The sequence below is a fragment of the Lissotriton helveticus genome, chromosome 12, assembly GCF_964261635.1.
Source record: "Lissotriton helveticus chromosome 12, aLisHel1.1, whole genome shotgun sequence".
NCBI lineage: Eukaryota > Metazoa > Chordata > Amphibia > Caudata > Salamandridae > Lissotriton > Lissotriton helveticus.
Genome location: NC_136073.1, coordinates 421829421 through 421856161, shown reverse-complemented (window position 1 = coordinate 421856161; position 26741 = coordinate 421829421).

Genomic DNA, 26741 nt, shown 5'->3' with positions numbered 1-26741 from the left:
CAGCTCGTAAAAGGGCTTTTACAAACCTATGCAAATCCCAGACAGGAGGGGAGCTAAAAAAAAAGTGCCCCTCCTGTTTGCGGGTCAAAGAGAAATTCATCAAGATTTCTGATATGAATTAGGGTCACAAATCAATAGTGGACTCTACTGACAGCTGACGCCTACTGAGCCAAAGACAAGTAAACATGAGTGCATTGCTCCTGTTGTTGATTCATTCGTTAGTAATGGAGGCAGTCTGCTACAGCAAGTAGATTTGATTGCACTAGTTTTCAGTTTAACACATTCTAACATCAGTGCAATTGGTGCACCAGTGGTGTGAAGGGTCTACTACACTCAAATCATGATTGTCTTTTTCTACCCAACCGTGGCGAAGGGCTGTCTTAGTCCTCAGGTCACCCTTGCTACAACTACGAGATTAATCTATATTAAAGGACCGTGCCAATTTCGATGAAATATTGTTTTGTAATTTAAACGAAGAAACCCCTTTCGCAGGTCGAGCCTTTAGAGATCAATGCTTGTAACAGCTGCAGCTACACGTAGCCTAGTGACCGAAGCATGCCAGAGTTTCCTGGCGTCTGTCCATAGTGTGACTCACCACCTGGCATTACTCTCTGTTTGTCCTCCTGAGGCTACACTGTGGGCAAGCCAAGGCAACCTATGACCTGGGTGTGAAACTGATCGAACACAAAGAACTGACCATAGAGATCCACCTTGTTTGTCCCCTTGGTCAACAACCGGCTCGTTTCCATCTCCTTTGCTGAGATTGTCGTCCTTGACTACGATTGGACACAACACTAGGTAACCGGGGCAGGGCCTAACACTCCCGCTATGCTGGTGCCAAACACATTTTTTTCATTTTCTTTAAGTGAATTATCTTATTAGTTTACACTAATTGTTAAATGGTACCGGTAATACCTGTGAACCTGCACACAATATATTTAAATAACTCAACAACTTAACCAAAAGTTAATTAAGGGAGTGAAGACGAGTTTGGTTAAACTGAGGCGTGTGTTTTTCAGTTACCTGATCAAATTGTACACTACCGAAGTGTACTATTCCAAAAGACATCACACTAGCCAAATTACATAATGCAAAACTGGAACAGTGCACTTTTGCGCTGGCATTTACACCATTCAAAAAGTGCAGAAATACCATTTACACTGACCATCTGTTCAAAAATGTCATTTGCACTGACTGACCAATGCAAAAGAAATCGGTATTACCTAATCTCCTGTTGTCTTTGTGCCAGTCCTGACAAAGTGAGGCTTTGCCTTGTTATACAGCTACAATTCCACTATCCAAGTTTAACCACTTAACTGCTGGGCCTCCCATCTCTCCTGTGAGCTGAGCCCTTTTTTGGCTATTTGAGGTAGTTCAAGCTTAGGTCCCCATAACTATTTTTCTAAATAAGATATCCACATTAAATGTGTGCCGTTTTTTTCAAACGTCCTGAGGACTCTAAAAGTACCCAGAGTTTGTGGGTTCCCCTGAAGAGGCTGGAGTAAAAAGACAAAATATAGATTAAAATTAAGTTTTTTAGACAAATGGGTAAAATGACCTCTGGCTAAAAGTGTCTGTTTCTTTCTCAAAAAATGGAATCAACAAATGCTTTGCTTTGCTAAAGTTACCATTTCCCCAGCTTTCAGGAACGTGCAGAGCTGCATAAAAACCTGTTATGTTATGTTAAGTGGGATTTGTAAAGCGCGCTGACACCATGGGTTTCCTGGCGCTGTAGGACAGAGGTGGGGCAGAGGCCGGAAGAAGCGGCCTTTTACCACAGTTTTGGCATTTTTCAAAGAGGTTGCCCATTTTTCCATTTTTTTATGCTCTCCGGCTACTTCCAATTTGTAGTGGAAACCAGTATGAAACATGTGTGTTCAAGAAAAGCTATAGATTTCAGAAAAGTAGACAAAATTCCAAATTGAGCAAGGGCTCATATGTGTAGATCCCTCAATGTTTTCCCAAAGAAACTAACTGTTGATTAAAGAAATACTGAAAATTAATAGGAAAGAACGGCCATTTGTAACAACGTTTTATCTGTAACTTTTTTTCACAATAGCCAATTTACAAAAGCAATATACTATTACATGACTAGACCCTTCTGGATGTGGGGATAAATAGGATTTGTATTTTCTGCAGAACCAAAGGTGCCCGAGCCTCCAACTGAACTGCACCATACAATGGTTTTTCATTCTGTACCAAGTATAGACCAATTCACATGGTGAAATATGTAGAGTAAAAAATGGGTATCACAGAAACCCATGTAGTTCTGAAATGGGCACAACATATGAATTTTAGGAGCAGTGGTTACTTGTACATCTTCAAATTTGGTGGTACCCGTATTAGCATATGATATACAGGGTATCTTTTCAAATGTCGTCTTTCTTACACTCTGGCTTACATTTGGAAGGCCCAAATGCAGCAAAATCCAATTGGTAATAACAAATATCCTATATTCTATGCTTGAACATGCCTTTTGATTAACATAATACCTCACTTGTGTGGCAGGCCAAGTGCCTGTGACAGGAAACGGGCCAAAACACAACATGAAAACATCACATTTTTCCACTCAAAACTGACCCGTTTTTTGCAAAGTGGGTAGCTGTGGATTTTGTGCTCTAACTCAGGGAGCACTTAGGGAAACCGAGCAAACCTGCAAATGTTTAAAAACTAGACACCTGGGAAAATCCAAGGTAGAGTGCCTTGTGTGGCTCTCACCAGGTTGTTTTACTCAGAATCCCTTGCAAACCTCAAACTTTGACTAAAAAACAAATGTTCTTCGCATTTCTGTGATGGATAGTTCTGGAATTTGTAAGGAGCGACAAACTTCGTCTCACCCAGCATTCCCCTAAATCTTCTTGTATAAATGATACCTCACTTGTGTGGGTAGGCCTAGTGTCCGCGACAAGAAACTGCCCAAAATGCAACATGGATACATCACATTTTTCCACTCATAACTGACCTGTTTTTTACAAATAGGCTAGATGTGGATTCTGGGATCTAACTCAGGGGGCACCTAGGGAAACCTGCCAAACCAGTACATTTTTTAAACCTAGACACATAGGGGAATCAATTCAGAATGGGATGACTTGTGTGGCTCTCACCAAATTGTTTTACCCCTAATCTTTTGCAAACCTCAAACTTTGACTAAAAAACAAATTTTCCTCACATTTCCATGCTGGAAAGTTCTTGAATCTGTGAGGAGCCACAAATGTCTTTCTACCCAGCATTCCCGTGCATCTTTTGATGAAAATGATACCTCACTTGTGTGGGTAGGCCTAGTGCTCATGTGACAGGAAACGGCCCAAAACACAACATGAATACATCACATTTTTCCACTCAAAACTGACCCCTTTTTTGCAAAGTGGGTAGCTGTGGATTTTGAGCCCTAACTCAGGGGACACCTAGAAAAACCTAGCATGCCTGCACATTTTTTTAAAACTAGACAACTAGGGGAGTCCAGGGTGGTGTGAATTTTTTTAGATGTCTTTAGTGTTTTAATTAAACAATCAATGTTCTCTTATAGTCACATACAGGATAATCAATGTATCACATCACCTATTACAGCTTAACTTTCGTTTTGCTATGTATTCAGGTTTAATTTTCACGCAGTGCTCTGTAACTGTAGAGATCATGATTCCAAACTCCCCCCCCCACACCAGTTTCCTCTGTTTAGTGTTTTGTTAGGTACTTTAGGTGCCTTTTTTGATAGACATCATTCTGTTACAGCTCGGACTCCTTCCCCTTTATTCGGTTTCTTACTGATTATCACTAGCTTACCAGGGTGTTGTGCCTTGTGTGGATCCCATGAGGTTTTATTACCCACAATGCCATGAAAACCTCAAACTTTGCCTGAAATCACTCATTTTCCTTACATTTCTGTGATGGACACTTCCAGAATCCATAGGAATCCATAAAACTCCTACCACCCAGCATTACCCCACTTGTGCTGATAAAAATGAGGCCCCACTTGTGTGGCTGGGCCTAGTGCCCGCAACAGGAACAGATCAAACCAAGGACAATGGGAGCCCTTGCAAAGGCGTATCCTAGATCACTTTTGATAATTGCCATAGGCACAAGCCCATTTGGGTGGGGAAGGGCAACACCCAGTGAACAGTCATTTCAGTATCAATGTAATCAGGGGAAGGTTGGTGAGAGTTAATACAAATGTGTTGAGCAGTTCTGAACTTCACCCTTCTTATTCACAATTACTCTATAAAGATCAGGACAGCAAACCAGGTAGCTGGGCTTATATCAACAGGCTTTCAAGTTTGGTAGCCCTAGCTCAAAAATATTGCACATGGGCAGAATCGGCATGCAGACTATTTGAGTTAAGAGTTTCCACTCTCTATGTATAATTGTCTGTTTCAGAGTCTAACAGCTCAATGTAGCCCTTGTTTGGATCTGTTTGTCATGGAGGAAAATAATCCCTTCTCATGCTTTCCTGTCTTGTTCCATTGACAACATCTTGTGGAATGGATGCTTTATCCCTCTGGCAGCCTCATGGCCTGTTGTATTCATTTCCCCATTTTCATTGATACCCTGATCAATCAAGAAGACCAGGGAAAAGAGGCAGGGGTACTATTGATACCCCCATGTTGGCTCAGACGCTCATGTTATCCTCTGCTTCTGGTAATGAAAATGATATTCAGCCTCAATAAATATTTCTGGTCCATCCTTCGCTTAGGGTTTCTCTTCCTCCAGAGTGGTACTCAGAGTCTACATTTGGGTGTTTGGATCCTGAAAGGTTAGGTCTAAAGGCCAGGGTGAGTTCAAATGAGGTAGCTTAATTTATTCCTAATGTATTCAGAACTCCCTCTGCTTAACACTTAAGCTCGACACCCTTCACCGGCACATTTCTGAAGCCTGGTGTGTCTCAATTAACTTACCATATGTCTTGCATGTACCTGTTAAAATTCTAGAGTTTTTTGGGGAGGGTTCCTCTTAGAATTAGCAATTTCTACCCTGAGAAGCTAATGACCCATAGATGGGCAGCAATATCTTCAGTTTTGGATTTGGATCTATTGAAACGTTTTTCTTCAATGTTCCCTTGGTACTGCAATCTCCCGACGGTCAATCATTTGAGCCATGACAGGAGGTTCAGCTGAGGGTTTTGGTGGCTGAAGTGTTATTTTTTGTTGCCGTTGTTCAACTAAGCATATTGGGGAGTCAAGTGCCTTACCTTTCTCTCCTCTTTTTAATGTTTTTTCATGATAAGGTAGTCCTTAACCAAAGCCCTTTTTTCATTCCAAAATGTCCTCTTCTTTTAATTGTTCTCAAGAATTTGGTTTTTCTGTTTTTTCCCCTCTCTATCTTTAGAGGAAGTGACACAGCATCATTTTCTGAATTCACTTTGGGCCTTACCGTTCATGTAGAATGCAGGTGTCGTAATTTGGCAGCACCTGAGTTAGCATTTAGCTCAGCTACACGAACTTTCACCGTTAACTTGACCAAATGTGCGGGGGCCATTTTGTATTTGTTGGCTTCCATTTTGTATGAACATGCGGCCTCGTGGTCAGCATGCCCTTTCGTCCTTCCTCCATGCCAATGACCATTTACCTTGCCCGGCAACAGGCTATTTTTAGCACTAGTCAAGCCCACACATGCGTACTCGAACATTTAGATTAATGAGTGGTCACCTCTTAGGAATGTTCCCCAAACTGACCAGTGGTACCAAACCCCTCCCACATGTTGGCTGTGTTCCAAAAATGTCCTTATATGTACCTAAATTGTGAAACGAGTGTACCGCCTACCTTTTTATTACTGTTAAAATTGTATAAAAGAGGTCGCGCACCGATGTTCGGTGTGATACTTCTTGCATTGCCGAAGGGTGCTGTAGGAATGTACCACCACCCCATGGGGTCTTAATAAACTTGTCTTTTGCATTTTCCAGTTTCCGTGCCAACTTCTATTTTATGGTGTTCGAGAGTTTTTGCGGAGTATGTAGACCTGACGAAACCCAATACCACAAATTGGCGACCACGAAGGGACTCATCGGCGACTCGGATGCCCGAAGGAGAGGTCGCGCGAAGGCTTGGAAACTCGCCATGGACGCGTACGCTGCCACTGAGTGACCCGAGTCTTGGCATCCACGGTGTTTCTTCCTTTCCTTCTGACTCGACCTTCCAGGTGGCCCCGGTCCTTGACTGAGATCCTGATCGGTTGGGTTGTCGTGTAGTGCCCGTTTGGCTGATTCGATTACGGAACTTGGCAGTTGGAACCTGGACGTTTGAAAATATTTGGTAAGCCTGTGATTGGTAAGGTAGTCTACTGACACTTACTGTGGCTTTTTGAATTTGTTTGAGTTAGCTAACGTTTGGACCTATGATTTGAGTTATATGTGGAGTGCCCCTCACATAGACAGGCATGTAGAGATATTTCTCTGACTTTGTATTTGTTTGAACGGCACACCGTGTGTAAAAGTATATTTAAGTGCCATTTTATGTAATATCGTGTTTTCGTGATATTTTGACATGCCTGTTTTAAGCACACTTCGAGGAATGTGCTGTTTTGGAAATGGTACCAGTTATCGATTAAATGAATCTCAGCCGGCTCCCCCAGAGGGGACACCTAATCGTGAAATGTACATAAAATTTGGCCTTCCTCCCATTATGTATAGTACATTATGGCATAAATATACAAAAACTGATCGTGAATTGCAATGGCCACTACATGGGTCGTTTGATCTACGAAAGGTTCAGTATGTGGAGCAGTGTTTGTTTCAGCGCAGGTCTAGACAGGATATGTTTGATTGTGTGCGTATGTGGGAGAAAGCGGTGCGTGAACGAATGAAGCGTGAACAAGCCTTGGCGAAGGCTGCTCGTGATAAAGCTTTACAGTTGCAGGAAAAAGAATTGCAGGAACAGAAAGAAAAGGAGATTCGAGAACGTAATTTGCAAGTTAATGGTCAGTTTCCTATTCAACGTCCTTTTTATCCTGTCCTTACTAATGAGTCAGATGATTTTTCATTGCTAGATCGTTGCCCGCCTCCGTATGTTCCGCCTACGGCCCCGAATGAGGACTCGAGCGAGGACGATCAGGAAAGTCAGCGTACCAGGTTAACTGCTGATCGAGCTACGGACTTGCACGCGTTGGCTCGTAAACTTAATGTAAATTCTATAACTGTTTCGGAGATTGATGGCCTTATGTGTAAGTGGCCCGACCGAGAACGATTGTATTTTCTAGATCATTTTGCAGATGAAGTTGTCGAACGGTTTAGGCGGTATTCACCTGAGTTGGAACCTAAAGTTGTATCAGTTGGTCGTGAGAATTTTCGTAAAGGTGTTTTTGTTCTTGCAGATGTGGATGAGTTTTTCCAGCACTTGGTTAAGCTACGGGATGAGGCGACACGGCTACGAGCGGCGAAAAAGGCATTGGATTCGTCTGCGCCTGGATCAGCGGAAGTATCTAAAGAGTGCCCTATCTCTGAATCAGATAAGAGCGCTGCAGTTAATGTCATGCCTATGCGAGAAGCTGCGCCTTTGTATGTCCCTCCTAAAGGGCTAGGCACAGACGATGATAAGATGTCTAAAGATGCAAAGGGTTATTTTGTGTACAATTGGGTTTATACGCCATGGAATAGAGCAGACGTTATGGCAAAGAATACTTTGCCTGACCCCCGTAAAAATCCAGCAGCTTTCTATGAAGGTGCGGAAGGTGCTATTTCTTCATGTGTTATGACATTAGTTGATATTGACCTTTTCTTTGGGTTGATACTGCCTCCTGATATGTGGAGGGCGATTCGTAAGTTTGATGATCGAGCAATATTGGGTGCGGATTGGAAGGAATTAGCCCGAGCTGATTTAGATAGAGAATCTGCATGTAAGCCATGTCAATTGATTTTAGATCTTCCGGTAGCTATTTTGAATAAATTAAAAACGCTTGTTCCTCCTAAGAAAATTGACTGGACGATGTTGGCTTCTTGTAAACAGAAGCCGGATGAATCGGTTTCTGATTTCTTTTCACGTTTTGAGGAAGCATTCCATGATTACAGTGGGCAATCATTAACAGAGGATACGGGCAGGCATTTGTTCGTTGATAAGTACGTGGCTAATCTCCTACCGGAGATTGCAAAACGTTTAAAAACTAGTGAAAGTTCATGGACCACGGCAACCCCTGCTTCTTTATTAACTATGGCTCAGTATTATGAACGACAGGAATTGGAGGCTAAAGAAAGTAGTGATAAGAAAGCGAAGGATTTAAAGACGAAGGTGATGTTGGCTCAGGTTTATGCGACACAGTCGAGAGGGAACGATAGGGGTAGGCGAGGATCGTATGGTACGTCTTCTACTCGTACTGATATTTCTGAGGATCAGTGTGCCTACTGTAAACAGTTTAGACATTGGGCTTCGGATTGTCCGGTGCTTCGAGAACAGCGTAATCAGCGTGGTCGAGGGAATGGAAGGTTGCGGAATAGTTATTCAGGACCGAGGGGTGGAGCGAATGATCATGGTAGGTTTGAAGCGAGAGGTCGTGGTCAGGCTGATCATAATACTTTTGATCGACGGAATCAGTATCAGATAGCTGAAGGAGAGTTTACTGAGTCTCAGGATAACAATTATGCATAGTATTGCGTAGGATGGGGTGTGGAATCGGTTGAAGTACCAGTCGATCAGAGGGGTCCATATATATCAGCACATGTTTTGGGTTCTACTGATCAGTTTCTGGTCGATACAGGAGCTACTCGTAGCGCTCTGTCCAAACACTTGGTTCCAAGGGCTCCCCTGTCTGGCGAAACAATTACTTCAATAGGGTTCGATGGAGCGCCTTCTCTTAGCCCATTGTCTCAACCCCTTATATTTCACATTGACAAATTTACTGCCCCATGCCCGTTTCTGTTATCTCCAAACACACCAGATAATATTGTGGGTCTTGATATGCTAAAACACTTTCGAGCAACTATACGCTGTGCCCCTGAAGGGGTACGGGTTATTTTGAATGAGAACTACCCAGAGGTTGAGAGATCGTGCCTCATGCAGGAGGCCGATGCGTTAGCTTCCCTCCCAAGCACTTTATGGGCCACTTCCGACACTGATGTGGGACAAATGATTATTCCTTCCATACGTATTACTGTAAAGGAGGGAGCGTCTTTGCCTCGTGTACCACAGTACAAGATCTCCAGAGAAGGCGAAATAGCTTTGGCACATATTGTGAATGATTTGATAATGGCATGGGTGGTGGAGGAAGTTCCCTATAATGTTTGTAACAGCCCGATTCTTCCGATCCTAAAGAAAGACACAGACACTAAGATCTATCGTTTCATTATTGATTTGAGAGAAATTAATAAGATAGTTGTACCCCAGTATCCGGTGGTGTCTGACATTACCACCTTACTCACTTTGACTCCACTCACAGCTACTACCTTCACGGTAATCGACTTGAAAAATGCTTTCTTCTCGATTCCCATTCACCCTGACAGTCGATATTTGTTCGGTTTCACATTAAATAACAAATCATATAGATTTTGTCGAGTTCCTCAAGGCTACACGGAAAACCCTAGCATTTACAGCCAGGCTTTAAAAAGACAGCTTGATTCTTTCGACTTACAGTCTGGGGTGGCTCTTATTCAATATGTTGACGACATTTTGCTTGCAGCAGACATGCAGGAACAATGTGAGGAGAGTACTCTCTCCCTACTTTCTTTTCTTGCTAAAAATAATCACAAGGTCTCACGGAAGAAGTTGCAATATTGTAGACCAAAGGTGACCTACCTCGGTCATCTTTTGTCTAAGGAGGGGCGTGCATTGACATCAGATCGAATTCAAGCAATATTAGATACACCAGTCCTTTGCACTCAGAAAGATGTTCGTGCTTTCATAGGTTTGACGTCCTTTTGTAGGCAATGGATACTAGGATTTTCGCACATTGTAAAACCTTTGTTAGCGTTGTTGTCCAAAACTGCACCAATTCCCCTTAAATGGACAGATGAATGTCAGAATGCTTTTGAACAATTGAGACAAGCTCTTTGTTCTACACCAGTGTTAGGGACACCAGATTATACAAAGCTCTTTACATTATATGTACATGAGAAGGATGGGTGCGCATTGTCAGTCTTAGTGCAGTTACACGGAGATAAACAGAGACCTTGCGCGTACTTTTCGGCAGTACTCGATCCTGTGGCCCGAGGACTGCCTGGATGTTTTCGAGCAGTTGCAGCAACAGCAGTAGCTATACGACAGAGTGAGGGAATAGTTCTGTCACACAAATTGTTGGTGTTAGTTCCCCATGCGGTAGATGCTTTATTGAACCAAACGAAAACACAGCATCTAACTAGTGCCCGTTTAACAGGATACGAGTTAACACTGTTGGCGCCACATATTACACTGAAGAGGTGCGCCACTTTGAACCCTGCTACTTTATTGCCATATCCGGTTGCTGAGACCCAGAAGGAAGAACATCATGATTGTGTTTTTCTGACTGAAGAACAAACAAAGGGTCGTATCGATTTACAGGATACACCACTTCCAGATGTAGATGGGGAACTGTGGGTTGATGGATCATGTTTAAAGTTGCCAGATGGTACGACTTCCGCAGCCTATGCGATCACGACACTTAAAACAGTGGTAGAAACAGCACGGATACCGCAAAAAACCGGCCTTAACAAAAGCATGTGAGTTAAGTGCTGGATTATGTGTGAATATCTACACTGATAGCCGTTACGCTTTTGGAGTAGTGCACGATTTTGGCCTACTCTGGAAGGAACGAGGGTTTTTGACCTCACATGGAGTACACATCATGCATGGAGAGTTGGTACGTGACCTCCTGAATGCACTATTATGTCCAAAGAAGGTAGCGATAATTAAATGTAGTGCACACAAAAAGGTGACAGATAAAATAGGACAAGGAAACGCTTTTGCAGATCGCATAGCGAGAGAGACTGCTATGTTACAAAATGTCTCTCCTATGTATGTGGTGAGATCACAAGCTGAGTGATGGCATGATGCTAGAGAAGAAATATTAGACATACAAAAATCAGCATCTGAAGCAGAACTTGCAACTTGGGCAACAGAGGGAATGTTGGATGATGAGGGTTGTTGGCGTAGCAAAGATATGGAGAGATGGAAATTGCCTGCCGCTTATTTGCAAGCAATGGTCCAAATGACACATGGGCTGGCACATGTTGGAGCTCTTGCAATTACTAAATTGCTTACATGAGTTTGGGAGCATCCTGAGATTGCCAGCACGGCCAAAAGAGTAGTGCAGACCTGTCTGATATGCCTACAGTACAATCCTGCTAAAGGGACCTATACTCCTAAAGGAGGGTTCGTTCCACCTACTGCACCATTCGAAGTACTGCAAATGGATTACATCCAGCTTGAGCGCTGTAATAACCTCAAATATGTCTTAGTGGTGGTGTGCGCCTTCAGTAAATGGATAGAGGCCTACCCCACGAAGGATAATACAGCATTGACAACAGCTAAGGTGTTACTCAAAGAGTACTTCCCACGCTATGGTGTTTGTAAATTTTTGTGGAATGATAATGGTCCTCATTTTGTTGGGAAAGTGGTGGAGCATGTCCTGAAAGGATTGGGAATTAAACAGAGGTTCCACGCTGTATTCCACCCGCAGTCAGCAGGTCTAGTAGAAAGGTATAATGCGCCTTTGAAGCTGAAGCTAGCAAAGATTGTGGCATCCACGTCTTTGAAATGGCCGGACGCTTTGCCTGTGGCATTACTGTCTATTAGATCAGTGCCACATTCCCGATCTGGCCTCACACCCTATGAAGTGGTGTTTGGAAGGCCTATGAATATCTGGGAAGTTCCAAAGCCTCGTTTGATACATGATGTGCCTTGTATAATGATGAACGATTACTTGGCACGATTAACAAATGATTTACTTTCTATACATCAACAGGTTCGAGAAGCGCTCCCCGACAATTCCATTGGAGAGGCTCACGATCTTCGTCCTGGGGACCATGTGATGGTCCGCGCATTCGAGAGAGCCAGCAGTTTGGAGCCGAGGTGGCGTGGCCCTGAACAGGTATTGCTGGCAACTCGGACGGCTGTGCGAGTCACGAATAAGAAGCGGTGGATACATTCAACTCACTGCCGTCGTGTCTCTCCGGATCTGGTGAATCCTGCGGTGCTGTCTGATTATCGAGACATCTTGGATGCAGAGAAGAGCCCAGCTGTTACGCCTCGTGAGTTGGAGGGAGCCTTCCCGGACCACACTGTTTCTGGTGGAGCGAAGTATAACCTACGGCCAAGAAAATAGATTTTTCGAGACTGGTTGAGTAACCTTTCTGAGGTTTGCGAAAACGGAAGCCGAGAATATCAAGGGGGGGGATCAGTTCTGGCTAGTGTAGCGACACCCGTCTTGAATCTCGGAGAAGAAACCAGCGGCTACCTCGGATCTCAGCACCCAATTTTTATTTTTTAGTTTGTTTTTTGAAACATTTGTTCTTTGTACTATGGTGCCTACTGCGATGAGAAATAGAAGAATTTTGGGTGCAGTTCTTTTTGTTACAACTATAGTGGTAATAGCAGTAATAGCTTGGACTGTAGAACGACTGCTTCCTGCACGAGAATATTTACTGCCTACCACTCCAATCCCATCTGAACATTTCCATTTTACTCTGCCTTATCATGAAGAGATTTCAAAAAGGGGGGTGGTGATGGACAGAGTATCCCAGTTAATCAGAACACTCCTACCCAGTCAAGATATCAGGGCTTGATCCATCACCGTTTTTTAGCTCACTGCACCATCCCAGTTCAGAACCTGGCTATATGCAAATTAGTCTGTCCCTGGCCCAGTGCATCATGGGAACAGGGCAGACCAAACTACCAAGCCAATTCTTCACTGGAAAGGAAACAAGCTTCCGGGGACCGGTTTCTGGCATTACAGCCGTCTTCGGCCCGGCTTGCTTGAATCCTGATCGTGCAGTGAGCAAGGGACTCATGTCTGAGCATACCCTTCCACACTTGTGGTGGCCAAAATATTTCAAAAAGGGGGGTGGTGATGGACAGAATATCCGAGTTAATCAGAACACTCCTACCCAGTCAGGAGATCAGGGCTTGATCCATCACGGTGTTTTAGCTCACTGCACCATCCCAGTTCAGAACCTGGCTATATGCAAATTAGTCTGTCCCTGGCCCAGTGCATCATGGGAACAGGGCAGACCAAACTACCAAGCCAATTCTTCACTGGAAAGGAAACAAGCTTCTGGGGACCGGTTTCTGGCATTACAGGAAGGGTATGCTCAGATGTCCCTTGCTCACTGCACCATCAGGATTCAAGCAAGCCGGGCCGAAGACGGCTGTAATGCCAGAAACCGGTCCCCGGAAGCTTATTCCCGTCCAGTAAAGAATTGGCTTGGTAGTTTGGTCTGCCCTGTTCCCATGATGCACTGGGCCAGGGACAGACTAATTTGCATGTAGCCAGGTTCTGAACTGGGATGGTGCAGTGAGCTAAAAAACGGTGATGGATCAAGCCCTGATCTGTTGACTGGGTAGGAGTGTTCTGATTAACTCAGATACTCTGTCCATCACCACCCCCTCTTTGAAATTATTTTGGCCACCATAAGTGTGGAAGGGTATGCTCAGATGTGAGTCCCTTGCTCACTGCACCATCAGGATTCAAGCAAGCCGGGCCGAAGACGGCTGTAATGCCAGAAACCGGTCCCCGGAAGCTTGTTCCCGTCCAGTAAAGAATTGGCTTGGTAGTTTGGTCTGCCCTGTTCCCATGATGCACTGGGCCAGGGACAGACTAATTTGCATGTAGCCAGGTTCTGAACTGGGATGGTGCAGTGAGCTAAAAAACGGTGATGGATCAAGCCCTGATCTGTTGACTGGGTAGGAGTGTTCTGATTAACTCAGATACTCTGTCCATCACCACCCCCTCTTTGAAATTATTTTGGCCACCATAAGTGTGGAAGGGTATGCTCAGATGTGAGTCCCTTGCTCACTGCACCATCAGGATTCAAGCAAGCCGGGCCGAAGACGGCTGTAATGCCAGAAACCGGTCCCCGGAAGCTTGTTCCCGTCCAGTAAAGAATTGGCTTGGTAGTTTGGTCTGCCCTGTTCCCATGATGCACTGGGCCAGGGACAGACTAATTTGCATGTAGCCAGGTTCTGAACTGGGATGGTGCAGTGAGCTAAAAAACGGTGATGGATCAAGCCCTGATCTGTTGACTGGGTAGGAGTGTTCTGATTAACTCAGATACTCTGTCCATCACCACCCCCTCTTTGAAATTATTTTGGCCACCATAAGTGTGGAAGGGTATGCTCAGATGTGAGTCCCTTGCTCACTGCACCATCAGGATTCAAGCAAGCCGGGCCGAAGACGGCTGTAATGCCAGAAACCGGTCCCCGGAAGCTTGTTCCCGTCCAGTAAAGAATTGGCTTGGTAGTTTGGTCTGCCCTGTTCCCATGATGCACTGGGCCAGGGACAGACTAATTTGCATGTAGCCAGGTTCTGAACTGGGATGGTGCAGTGAGCTAAAAAACGGTGATGGATCAAGCCCTGATCTGTTGACTGGGTAGGAGTGTTCTGATTAACTCAGATACTCTGTCCATCACCACCCCATCTTTGAAAATATTTTGGCCACCATAAGTGTGGAAGGGTATGCTCAGATGTGAGTCCCTTGCTCACTGCAAACTCAGGATTCAAGAGGGCCAGGCCGAAGACGGCTGTAATGCCAGAAACCGGTCCCCGGAAGCTTGTTCCCGTCCAGTAAAGAATTGGCTTAGTAGTTTGGTCTGCCCTGTTCCCATGATGCACTGGGCCAGGGACAGACTAATTTGCATGTAGCCAGGTTCTGAACTGGGATGGTGCAGTGAGCTAAAAAACGGTGATGGATTAAGCCCTGATTTGTTGACTGGGTAGGAGTGTTCTGATTAACTCAGATACTCTGTCCATCACCACCCTCTCTTTGAAATTATTTTGGCCACCATAAGTGTGGAAGGGTATGCTCAGATGTGAGTCCCTTGCTCACTGCACCATCAGGATTCAAGCAAGCCGGGCCGAAGACGGCTGTAATGCCAGAAACCGGTCCCCGGAAGCTTGTTACCGTCCAGTAAAGAATTGGCTTGGTAGTTTGGTCTGCCCTGTTCCCATGATGCACTGGGCCAGGGACAGACTAATTTGCATGTAGCCAGGTTCTGAACTGGGGTGGTGCAGTGAGCTAAAAAACGGTGATGGATCAAGCCCTGATCTGTTGACTGGGTAGGAGTGTTCTGATTAACTCAGATACTCTGTCCATCACCACCCCCTCTTTGAAATTATTTTGGCCACCATAAGTGTGGAAGGGTATGCTCAGATGTGAGTCCCTTGCTCACTGCACCATCAGGATTCAAGCAAGCCGGGCCGAAGACGGCTGTAATGCCAGAAACCGGTCCCCGGAAGCTTGTTCCCGTCCAGTAAAGAATTGACTTGGTAGTTTGGTCTGCCCTGTTCCCATGATGCACTGAGCCAGGGACAGACTAATTTGCATGTAGCCAGGTTCTGAACTGGGATGGTGCAGTGAGCTAAAAAACGGTGATGGATCAAGCCCTGATCTGTTGACTGGGTAGGAGTGTTCTGATTAACTCAGATACTCTGACCATCACCACCCCCTCTTTGAAATTATTTTGGCCACCATAAGTGTGGAAGGGTATGCTCAGATGTGAGTCCCTTGCTCACTGCACCATCAGGATTCAAGCAAGCCGGGCCGAAGACGGCTGTAATGCCAGAAACCGGTCCCCGGAAGCTTGTTCCCGTTCAGTAAAGAATTGGCTTGGTAGTTTGGTCTGCCCTGTTCCCATGATGCACTGGGCCAGGGACAGACTAATTTGCATGTAGCCAGGTTCTGAACTGGGATGGTGCAGTGAGTTAAAAAATGGTGATGGATCAAGCCCTGATCTGTTGACTGGGTAGGAGTGTTCTGATTAACTCAGATACTCTGTCCATCACCACCCCCTCTTTGAAATTATTTTGGCCACCATAAGTGTGGAAGGGTATGCTCAGATGTGAGTCCCTTGCTCACTGCACCATCAGGATTCAAGCAAGCCGGGCCGAAGACGGCTGTAATGCCAGAAACCGGTCCCCGGAAGCTTGTTCCGGTCCAGTAAAGAATTGGCTTGGTAGTTTGGTCTGCCCTGTTCCCATGATGCACTGGCCCAGGGACAGACTAATTTGCATGTAGCCAGGTTCTGAACTGGGATGGTGCAGTGAGCTAAAAAACGGTGATGGATCAAGCCCTGATCTGTTGACTGGGTAGGAGTGTTCTGATTAACTCAGATACTCTGTCCATCACCACCCCCTCTTTGAAATTATTTTGGCCACCATAAGTGTGGAAGGGTATGCTCAGATGTGAGTCCCTTGCTCACTGCACCATCAGGATTCAAGCAAGCCGGGCTGAAGACGGCTGTAATGCCAGAAACCGGTCCCCGGAAGCTTGTTCCCGTCCAGTAAAAAATTGGCTTGGTAGTTTGGTCTGCCCTGTTCCCATGATGCACTGGGGCAGGGACAGACTAATTTGCATGTAGCCAGGTTCTGAACTGGGATGGTGCAGTGAGCTAAAAAACGGTGATGGATCAAGCCCTGATCTGTTGACTGGGTAGGAGTGTTCTGATTAACTCAGATACTCTGTTCATCACCACCCCCTCTTTGAAATTATTTTGGCCACCATAAGTGTGGAAGGGTATGCTCAGATGTGAGTCCCTTGCTCACTGCACCATCAGGATTCAAGCAAGCCGGGCCGAAGACGGCTGTAATGCCAGAAACCGGTCCCCGGAAGCTTGTTCCCGTCCAGTAAAGAATTGGCTTGGTAGTTTGGTCTGCCCTGTTCCCATGATGCACTGGGCCAGGGACAGACTAATTTGCATGTAGCCAGGTTCTGAACTGGGATGGTGCAGTAAGTTAAAAAACGGTGATGGATCAAGCCTTGATCTGTTGACTGGGTAGGAGTGTTCTGATTAACTCAGATACTCTGTCCATCACCACCCCCTCTTTGAAATTATTTTGGCCACCATAAGTGTGGAAGGGTATGCTCAGATGTGAGTCCCTTGCTCACTGCACCATCAGGATTCAAGCAAGCCGGGCCGAAGACGGCTGTAATGCCAGAAACCGGTCCCCGGAAGCTTGTTCCCGTCCAGTAAAGAATTGGCTTGGTAGTTTGGTCTGCCCTGTTCCCATGATGCACTGGGCCAGGGACAGACTAATTTGCATGTAGCCAGGTTCTGAACTGGGATGGTGCAGTGAGCTAAAAAACGGTGATGGATCAAGCCCTGATCTGTTGACTGGGTAGGAGTGTTCTGATTAACTCAGATACTCTGTCCATCACCACCCCCTCTTTGAAATTATTTTGGCCACCATAAGTGTGTTAGGGTAGGGCTCAGATGTGAGTCCCTTGCTCACTGCACCATCAGGATTCAAGCAAGCCGGGCCGAAGACTGCTGTAATGCCAGAAACCGGTCCCCGGAAGCTTGTTCCCGTCCAGTAAAGAATTGGCTTGGTAGTTTGGTCTGCCCTGTTCCCATGATGCACTGGGCCAGGTATAGACTAATTTGCATGTAGCCAGGTTCTGAACTGGGATGGTGCAGTGAGCTAAAAAACGGTGATGGATCAAGCCCTGATCTGTTGACTGGGTAGGAGTGTTCTGATTAACTCAGATACTCTGTCCATCACCACCCCCTCTTTGAAGTTATTTTGGCCACCATAAGTGTGGAAGGGTATGCTCAGATGTGAGTCCCTTGCTCACTGCAAACTCAGGATTCAAGAGGGCCAGGCCGAAGACGGCTGTAATGCCAGAAACCGGTCCCCGGAAGCTTGTTCCCGTCCAGTAAAGAATTGGCTTGGTAGTTTGGTCTGCCCTGTTCCCATGATGCACTGGGCCAGGGACAGACTAATTTGCATGTAGCCAGGTTCTGAACTGGGATGGTGCAGTGAGCTAAAAAACCGTGATGGATCAAGCCCTGATCTGTTGACTGGGTAGGAGTGTTCTGATTAACTCAGATACTCTGTCCATCACCACCCCCTCCTTGAAATTATTTTGGCCACCATAAGTGTGGAAGGGTATGCTCAGATGTGAGTCCCTTGCTCACTGCACCATCAGGATTCAAGCAAGCCGGGCCGAAGACGGCTGTAATGCCAGAAACCGGTCCCCGGAAGCTTGTTCCCGTCCAGTAAAGAATTGGCTTGGTAGTTTGGTCTGCCCTGTTCCCATGATGCACTGGGCCAGGTATAGACTAATTTGCATGTAGCCAGGTTCTGAACTGGGATGGTGCAGTGAGCTAAAAAACGGTGATGGATCAAGCCCTGATCTGTTGACTGGGTAGGAGTGTTCTGATTAACTCAGATACTCTGTCCATCACCACCCCCTCTTTGAAGTTATTTTGGCCACCATAAGTGTGGAAGGGTATGCTCAGATGTGAGTCCCTTGCTCACTGCAAACTCAGGATTCAAGAGGGCCAGGCCGAAGACGGCTGTAATGCCAGAAACCGGTCCCCGGAAGCTTGTTCCCGTCCAGTAAAGAATTGGCTTGGTAGTTTGGTCTGCCCTGTTCCCATGATGCACTGGGCCAGGGACAGACTAATTTGCATGTAGCCAGGTTCTGAACTGGGATGGTGCAGTGAGCTAAAAAACGGTGATGGATCAAGCCCTGATCTGTTGACTGGGTAGGAGTGTTCTGATTAACTCAGATACTCTGTCCATCACCACCCCCTCCTTGAAATTATTTTGGCCACCATAAGTGTGGAAGGGTATGCTCAGATGTGAGTCCCTTGCTCACTGCACCATCAGGATTCAAGCAAGCCGGGCCGAAGACGGCTGTAATGCCAGAAACCGGTCCCCGGAAGCTTGTTCCCGTCCAGTAAAGAATTGGCTTGGTAGTTTGGTCTGCCCTGTTCCCATGATGCACTGGGCCAGGGACAGACTAATTTGCATGTAGCCAGGTTCTGAACTGGGATGGTGCAGTGAGCTAAAAAACGGTGATGGATTAAGCCCTGATCTGTTGACTGGGTAGGAGTGTTCTGATTAACTCAGATACTCTGCCCATCACCACTCCCTCTATGAAATTATTTTGTCCACCATAAGTGTGGAAGGGTATGCTCAGATGTGAGTCCCTTGCTCACTGCACCATCAGGATTCAAGCAGCCGGGCCGAAGACGGCTGTAATGCCAGAAACCGGTCCCCGGAAGCCCTTTCCCGTCCAGTAAAGAATTGGCTTGGTAGTTTGGTCTGCCCTGTTCCCATGATGCACTGGGCCAGGGACAGACTAATTTGCATGTAGCCAGGTTCTGAACTGGGATGGTGCAGTGAGTTAAAAACGGTGATGGATCAAGCCCTGATCTGTTGACTGGGTAGGAGTGTTCTGATTAACTCAGATACTCTGTCCATCACCTCCCCCTCTTTGAAATTATTTTGGCCACCATAAGTGTGGAAGGGTATGCTCAGATGTGAGTCCCTTGCTCACTGCACCATCAGGATTCAAGCAAGCCGGGCCGAAGACGGCTGTAATGCCAGAAACCGGTTCCGTAAAGCTTGTTCCCGTCCATTAAAGAATTGGCTTGGTAGTTTGGTCTGCCCTGTTCCCATGATGCACTGGGCCAGGGACAGACTAATTTGCATGTAGCCAGGTTCTGAACTGGGATGGTGCAGTGAGCTAAAAAACGGTGATGGGTCAAGCCCTGATCTGTTGACTGGGTAGGAGTGTTCTGATTAACTCAGATACTCTGTCCATCACCACCCCCTCTTTGAAATTATTTTGGCCACCATAAGTGTGGAAGGGTATGCTCAGATGTGAGTCCCTTGCTCACTGCACCATCAGGATTCAAGCAAGCCGGGCCGAAGACGGCTGTAATGCCTGAAACCGGTCCCCGGAAACTTGTTCCCGCGCAGTAAAGAATTGGCTTGGTAGTTTGGTCTGCCCTGTTCCCATGATGCACTGGGCCAGGGACAGACTAATTTGCATGTAGCCAGGTTCTGAACTGGGATGGTGCAGTGAGCTAAAAAACGGTGATGGATCAAGCCCTGACCTGTTGACTGGGTAGGAGTGTTCTGATTAACTCAGATACTCTGTCCATCACCACCCCCTCTTTGAAATTATTTTGGCCACCATAAGTGTGTTAGGGTAGGGCTCAGATGTGAGTCCCTTGCTCACTGCACCATCAGGATTCAAGCAAGCCGGGCCGAAGACGGCTGTAATGCCAGAAACCGGTCCCCGGAAGCTTGTTCCCGTCCAGTAAAGAATTGGCTTGGTAGTTTGGTCTGCCCTGTTCCCATGATGCACTGGGCCAGGTATAGACTAATTTGCATGTAGCCAGGTTCTGAACTGGGATGGTGCAGTGAGCTAAAAAACGGTGATGGATCAAGCCCTGATCTGTTGACTGGGTAGGAGTGTTCTGATTAACTCAGATACTCTGTCCATCACCACCCCCTCTTTGAAGTTATTTTGGCCACCATAAGTGTGGAAGGGTATGCTCAGATGTGAGTCCCTTGCTCACTGCAAACTCAGGATTCAAGAGGGCCAGGCCGAAGACGGCTGTAATGCCAGAAACCGGTCCCCGGAAGCTTGTTCCCGTCCAGTAAAGAATTGGCTTGGTAGTTTGGTCTGCCCTGTTCCCATGATGCACTGGGCCAGGGACAGACTAATTTGCATGTAGCCAGGTTCTGAACTGGGATGGTGCAGTGAGCTAAAAAACGGTGATGGATCAAGCCCTGATCTGTTGACTGGGTAGGAGTGTTCTGATTAACTCAGATACTCTGTCCATCACCACCCCCTCCTTGAAATTATTTTGGCCACCATAAGTGTGGAAGGGTATGCTCAGATGTGAGTCCCTTGCTCACTGCACCATCAGGATTCAAGCAAGCCGGGCCGAAGACGGCTGTAATGCCAGAAACCGGTCCCCGGAAGCTTGTTCCCGTCCAGTAAAGAATTGGCTTGGTAGTTTGGTCTGCCCTGTTCCCATGATGCACTGGGCCAGGGACAGACTAATTTGCATGTAGCCAGGTTCTGAACTGGGATGGTGCAGTGAGCTAAAAAACGGTGATGGATCAAGCCCTGATCTGTTGACTGGGTAGGAGTGTTCTGATTAACTCAGATACTCTGCCCATCACCACTCCCTCTATGAAATTATTTTGTCCACCATAAGTGTGGAAGGGTATGCGCAGATGTGAGTCCCTTGCTCACTGCACCATCAGGATTCAAGCAGCCGGGCCGAAGACGGCTGTAATGCCAGAAACCGGTCCCCGGAAGCCCTTTCCCGTCCAGTAAAGAATTGGCTTGGTAGTTTGGTCTGCCCTGTTCCCATGATGCACTGGGCCAGGGACAGACTAATTTGCATGTAGCCAGGTTCTGAACTGGGATGGTGCAGTGAGTTAAAAACGGTGATGGATCAAGCCCTGATCTGTTGACTGGGTAGGAGTGTTCTGATTAACTCAGATACTCTGTCCATCACCTCCCCCTCTTTGAAATTATTTTGGCCACCATAAGTGTGGAAGGGTATGCTCAGATGTGAGTCCCTTGCTCACTGCACCATCAGGATTCAAGCAAGCCGGGCCGAAGACGGCTGTAATGCCAGAAACCGGTTCCGTAAAGCTTGTTCCCGTCCATTAAAGAATTGGCTTGGTAGTTTGGTCTGCCCTGTTCCCATGATGCACTGGGCCAGGGACAGACTAATTTGCATGTAGCCAGGTTCTGAACTGGGATGGTGCAGTGAGCTAAAAAACGGTGATGGGTCAAGCCCTGATCTGTTGACTGGGTAGGAGTGTTCTGATTAACTCAGATACTCTGTCCATCACCACCCCCTCTTTGAAATTATTTTGGCCACCATAAGTGTGGAAGGGTATGCTCAGATGTGAGTCCCTTGCTCACTGCACCATCAGGATTCAAGCAAGCCGGGCCGAAGACGGCTGTAATGCCTGAAACCGGTCCCCGGAAACTTGTTCCCGTCCAGTAAAGAATTGGCTTGGTAGTTTGGTCTGCCCTGTTCCCATGATGCACTGGGCCAGGGACAGACTAATTTGCATGTAGCCAGGTTCTGAACTGGGATGGTGCAGTGAGCTAAAAAACGGTGATGGATCAAGCCCTGACCTGTTGACTGGGTAGGAGTGTTCTGATTAACTCAGATACTCTGTCCATCACCACCCCCTCTTTGAAATTATTTTGGCCACCATAAGTGTGGAAGGGTATGCTCAGATGTGAGTCCCTTGCTCACTGCACCATCAGGATTCAAGCAAGCCGGGCCGAAGACGGCTGTAATGCCAGAAACCGGTCCCCGGAAGCTTGTTCCCGTCCAGTAAAGAATTGGCTTGGTAGTTTGGTCTGCCCTGTTCCCATGATGCACTGGACCAGGGACAGACTAATTTGCATGTAGCCAGGTTCTGAACTGGGATGGTGCAGTGAGCTAAAAAACGGTGATGGATCAAGCCCTGATCTGTTGACTGGGTAGGAGTGTTCTGATTAACTCAGATACTCTGCCCATCACCACTCCCTCTTTGAAATTATTTTGGCCACCATAAGTGTGGAAGGGTATGCTCAGATGTGAGTCCCTTGCTCACTGCACCATCAGGATTCAAGCAAGCCGGGCCGAAGACGGCTGTAATGCCAGAAACCGGTCCCCGGAAGCTTGTTCCCATCCAGTAAAGAATTGGCTTGGTAGTTTGGTCTGCCCTGTTCCCATGATGCACTGGGCCAGGGACAGACTAATTTGCATGTAGCCAGGTTCTGAACTGGGATGGTGCAGTGAGTTAAAAAACGGTGATGGATCAAGCCCTGATCTGTTGACTGGGTAGGAGTGTTCTGATTAACTCAGATACTCTGTCCATCACCACCCCCTCTTTGAAATTATTTTGGCCACCATAAGTGTGGAAGGGTATGCTCAGATGTGAGTCCCTTGCTCACTGCACCATCAGGATTCAAGCAAGCCGGGCAGAAGACGGCTGTAATGCCAGAAACCGGTTCCGTAAAGCTTGTTCCCGTCCATTAAAGAATTGGCTTGGTAGTTTGGTCGGCCCTGTTCCCATGATGCACTGGGCCAGGGACAGACTAATTTGCATGTAGCCAGGTTCTGAACTGGGATGGTGCAGTGAGCTAAAAAATGGTGATGGATCAAGCCCTGATCTGTTGACTGGGTAGGAGTGTTCTGATTAACTCAGATACTCTGTCCATCACCACCCCCTCTTTGAAATTATTTTGGCCACCATAAGTGTGGAAGGGTATGCTCAGATGTGAGTCCCTTGCTCACTGCACCATCAGGATTCAAGCAAGCCGGGCCGAAGACGGCTGTAATGCCAGAAACCGGTCCCCGGAAGCTTGTTCCCGTCCAGTAAAGAATTGGCTTGGTAGTTTGGTCTGCCCTGTTCCCATGATGCACTGGGCCAGGGACAGACTAATTTGCATGTAGCCAGGTTCTGAACTGGGATGGTGCAGTGAGCTAAAAAACGGTGATGGATCAAGCCCTGATCTGTTGACTGGGTAGGAGTGTTCTGATTAACTCAGATACTCTGTCCATCACCACCCCCTCTTTGAAATTATTTTGGCCACCATAAGTGTCGAAGGGTATGCTCAGATGTGAGTCCCTTGCTCACTGCACCACCAGGATTCAAGCAAGCCGGGCCGAAGACGGCTGTAATGCCAGAAACCGGTCCCCGGAAGCTTGTTCCCGTCCAGTAAAGAATTGGCTTGGTAGTTTGGTCTGCCCTGTTCTCATGATGCACTGGGCCAGGGACAGACTAATTTGCATGTAGCCAGGTTCTGAACTGGGATGGTGCAGTGAGCTAAAAAACGGTGATGGATCAAGCCCTGATCTGTTGACTGGGTAGGAGTGTTCTGATTAACTCAGATACTCTGTCCATCACCACCCGCTCTTTGAAATTATTTTGGCCACCATAAGTGTGGAAGGGTATGCTCAGATGTGAGTCCCTTGCTCACTGCTCCATCAGGATTCAAGCAAGCCGGGCCGAAGACGGCTGTAATGCCAGAAACCGGTCCCCGGAAGCTTGTTCCCGTCCAGTAAAGAATTGGCTTGGTAGTTTGGTCTGCCCTGTTCCCATGATGCACTGGGCCAGGGACAGACTAATTTGCATGTAGCCAGGTTCTGAACTGGGATGGTGCAGTGAGCTAAAAAACGGTGATGGATCAAGCCCTGATCTGTTGACTGGGTAGGAGTGTTCTGATTAACCCAGATACTCTGTCCATCACCACCCCCTCTTTGAAATTATTTTGGCCACCATAAGTGTGGAAGGGTATGCTCAGATGTGAGTCCCTTGCTCACTGCACCATCAGGATTCAAGCAAGCCGGGCCGAAGACGGCTGTAATGCCAGAAACCGGTCCCCGGAAGCTTGTTCCCGTCCAGTAAAGAATTGGCTTGGTAGTTTGGTTTGCCCTGTTCCCATGATGCACTGGGCCAGGGACAGACTAATTTGCATGTAGCCAGGTTCTGAACTGGGATGGTGCAGTGAGCTAAAAAACGGTGATGGATCAAGCCCTGATCTGTTGACTGGGTAGGAGTATTCTGATTAACTCAGATACTCTGTCCATCACCACCCCCTCTTTGAAATTATTTTGGCCACCATAAGTGTGGAAGGGTATGCTCAGATGTGAGTCCCTTGCTCACTGCACCATCAGGATTCAAGCAAGCCGGGCCGAAGACGGCTGTAATGCCAGAAACCGGTCCCCGGAAGCTTGTTCCCGTCCAGTAAAGAATTGGCTTGGTAGTTTGGTCTGCCCTGTTCCCATGATGCACTGGGCCAGGGACAGACTAATTTGCATGTAGCCAGGTTCTGAACTGGGATGGTGCAGTGAGTTAAAAAATGGTGATGGATCAAGCCCTGATCTGTTGACTGGGTAGGAGTGTTCTGATTAACTCAGATACTCTGTCCATCACCACCCCCTCTTTGAAATTATTTTGGCCACCATAAGTGTGGAAGGGTATGCTCAGATGTGAGTCCCTAGCTCACTGCACCATCAGGATTCAAGCAAGCCGGGCCGAAGACGGCTGTAATGCCAGAAACCGGTCCCCGGAAGCTTGTTCCCGTCCAGTAAAGAATTGGCTTGGTAGTTTGGTCTGCCCTGTTCCCATGATGCACTGGGCCAGGGACAGACTAATTTGCATGTAGCCAGGTTCTGAACTGGGATGGTGCAGTGAGCTAAAAAACGGTGATGGATCAAGCCCTGATCTGTTGACTGGGTAGGAGTGTTCTGATTAACTCAGATACTCTGTCCATCACCACCCCCTCTTTGAAATTATTTTGGCCACCATAAGTGTGGAAGGGTATGCTCAGATGTGAGTCCCTTGCTCACTGCACCATCAGGATTCAAGCAAGCCGGGCCGAAGACGGCTGTAATGGCAGAAACCGGTCCCCGGAAGCTTGTTCCCGTCCAGTAAAAAATTGCCTTGGTAGTTTGGTCTGCCCTGTTCCCATGATGCACTGGGCCAGGGACAGACTCATTTGCATGTAGCCAGGTTCTGAACTGGGATGGTGCAGTGAGCTAAAAAACGGTGATGGATCAAGCCCTGATCTGTTGACTGGGTAGGAGTGTTCTGATTAACCCAGATACTCTGTCCATCACCACCCCCTCTTTGAAATTATTTTGGCCACCATAAGTGTGGAAGGGTATGCTCAGATGTGAGTCCCTTGCTCACTGCACCATCAGGATTCAAGCAAGCCGGGCCAAAGACGGCTGTAATGCCAGAAACCGGTCCCCGGAAGCTTGTTCCCGTCCAGTAAAGAATTGGCTTGGTAGTTTGGTTTGCCCTGTTCCCATGATGCACTGGGCCAGGGACAGACTAATTTGCATGTAGCCAGGTTCTGAACTGGGATGGTGCAGTGAGCTAAAAAACGGTGATGGATCAAGCCCTGATCTGTTGACTGGGCAGGAGTGTTCTGATTAACTCAGATACTCTGTCCATCACCACCCCCTCTTTGAAATTATTTTGGCCACCATAAGTGTGGAAGGGTATGCTCAGATGTGAGTCCCTTGCTCACTGCACCATCAGGATTCAAGCAAGCCGGGCCGAAGACGGCTGTAATGCCAGAAACCGGTCCCCGGAAGCTTGTTCCCGTCCAGTAAAGAATTGGCTTGGTAGTTTGGTCTGCCCTGTTCCCATGATGCACTGGGCCAGGGACAGACTAATTTGCATGTAGCCAGGTTCTGAACTGGGATGGTGCAGTGAGTTAAAAAACGGTGATGGATCAAGCCCTGATCTGTTGACTGGGTAGGAGTGTTCTGATTAACTCAGATACTCTGTCCATCACCACCCCCTCTTTGAAATTATTTTGGCCACCATAAGTGTGGAAGGGTATGCTCAGATGTGAGTCCCTTGCTCACTGCACCATCAGGATTCAAGCAAGCCGGGCCGAAGACGGCTGTAATGCCAGAAACCGGTCCCCGGAAGCTTGTTCCCGTCCAGTAAAGAATTGGCTTGGTAGTTTGGTCTGCCCTGTTCCCATGATGCACTGGGCCAGGGACAGACTAATTTGCATGTAGCCAGGTTCTGAACTGGGATGGTGCAGTGAGCTAAAAAACGGTGATGGATCAAGCCCTGATCTGTTGACTGGGTAGGAGTGTTCTGATTAACTCAGATACTCTGTCCATCACCACCCCCTCTTTGAAATTATTTTGGCCACCATAAGTGTGGAAGGGTATGCTCAGATGTGAGTCCCTTGCTCACTGCACAATCAGGATTCAAGCAAGCCGGGCCGAAGACGGCTGTAATGCCAGAAACCGGTCCCCGGAAGCTTGTTCCCGTCCAGTAAAGAATTGGCTTGGTAGTTTGGTCTGCCCTGTTCCCATGATGCACTGGGCCAGGGACAGACTAAT